The sequence below is a fragment of the Falco rusticolus genome, chromosome 1, assembly GCF_015220075.1.
Source record: "Falco rusticolus isolate bFalRus1 chromosome 1, bFalRus1.pri, whole genome shotgun sequence".
NCBI lineage: Eukaryota > Metazoa > Chordata > Aves > Falconiformes > Falconidae > Falco > Falco rusticolus.
Window position 1 is genome coordinate 126,858,571 of NC_051187.1, and position 1,922 is coordinate 126,860,492.

Consider the following 1,922-nt stretch of genomic DNA (forward strand, 5'->3'; position numbering starts at 1 on the left):
GGTGACTGCGGGGAGATGCAGGAGGCTGAAGTGATGCGTGGGGGCAGCTACCCGGGATCAGCCAAGAGGAAACACGAGGCATACGGGGCTAGGCGGGATTCAGGCTATCTGCATACCATCGCATTGAGCCTCCTGACACTAGGAGAGGCTGATATTTTAATTTGAACACAAGACCAAACGATGGCTAGCAAGGAGAACAAATCTTTCTGCATTTCATTTGTTTCCTAATCTTAAAAACAAATCTAATAATTGCAGGCTCTTGTCAGGTTGAGTACATCAAAGACTGGGGAGGCAGCAATGCGGTGGTACTAGTGCAGCGGTCCGGTCCTCAAACTTTTTAACTAGGGGGCTGGCGCGCAGATGAAGTGGCAGGCAGTCATCTGTGGCTGCTTAGTTTCCCCACAACCTCCGGCAGGGGGGTCTGTAAATACCAGGGGCTGGATTGAGGACCCTGGGGGGCCATATCCAGCCACGGGCCGTAGTTTGAGGACCCCTGTACTAGTGTCACAGAAGTAGCTTTCCCCACACAGTGTGGTCTGGGAGTGCATAACATTGATATCTCCTTATCACCCAGTAACTCTGATTCCTCTCAGGTTTCTGGACAGTGTTCTTTGGCAGTGTTTGCTAGGGGCCTGGGGCGCAGGTTAGCCAATTTATCTTAATGAAATTGTGACAGAGGTTAGCTTCATCAGGTTGAAAGTATATTTTCAAAACCCAACGTGTTTCAAACCATATTAAGAAATACTTCTTCCATGTAATGGAAAAAAGCATCAATTCTGCTTCATTTTGTCTGGTTTTCTGTGAATTTGGGATACTTTGTATTGGTTTGGGCGTTTCTTTGGTTTATAATTTTTCAGCAAAGCAATAGGATTAGGAATCATACTTGTCTGGTAGGGCATGTCTGCATGGCATTTCAAATGTGTGACTATGAATAACAAAAATGCTAGTTGTAAATGAGTTCACTAATGTTCTGTTATGCATGTAATCCAAGCACAGACCTGAGTGTGTCTCAGTGGGCCAGATGTACACCTACAGTGCATCTGTTCTAGTAAATAAAGTGGGCCAACATTAATGCTGCTTCCCGAAAGGCAACGAGCAGAACACAGTAGATGACACCAGGCTCTGTGGGTCTGGGGGGTGGTACTGGGGAAAGGAGCTGAAGGATATCCAGAGTGTGCCACAGCTGCTGTACTTGGGCTGACATCTCCCTTTGCAGGTGCTAATGAAGGGAAAAGCAAATGAGCCATTGTGTCCTGCACCCTCTTCCCAGCACATCCACCTGCAAATGCAGAAAATTTGCAACCCCTCTTGGCAGCAGAATAACGAGTCAAAATTAAATCAGGCAATTGGAAAGTTGATTATTTCCCTAAGGTTAATTTTGTTTATTGCCCTTTTCTCCTGTAAATGTGTGTCATCTTACATACCTTTAAAAGAAAGACTTTTTGCCGGGACAGTGTTCACGCCAACCACCTCTGTTACAAAGCTGTTATTTACTCCAGCACAGTTGCCTGTGTTAGGTGTAAACATCAGCTTTCAAAACCACGGATGTCCTTCTTGGCATTTTACTACATAATCAAATAAGAACAGTCACCTTTCTTAATTAATATGGCTGAGAACAACATATATATATATGGATGGATGTGTTCAAGATAAAGACACGGGATGTTTCACTGCCAGCCACCTACAGAGACATGGACATTTCTGTTTAAGATGGAGAGTGAGACAGAGTGCAGCCTAGGGAAGATGTGTGCTGTGACTTTTCTCTGCTTTCCTGCGTGGGTATATGTAGGGTTTCATACTTTGAATGAATTTCTGAGTTATTTTTAGGAAATGCTTATTTTTATGTTCAGTCGGAGGTTTAAATAGAATGTGAAACTGAATTAACCATGTTTGCCATCTGCAATTTTATTCTAGATCCCAAC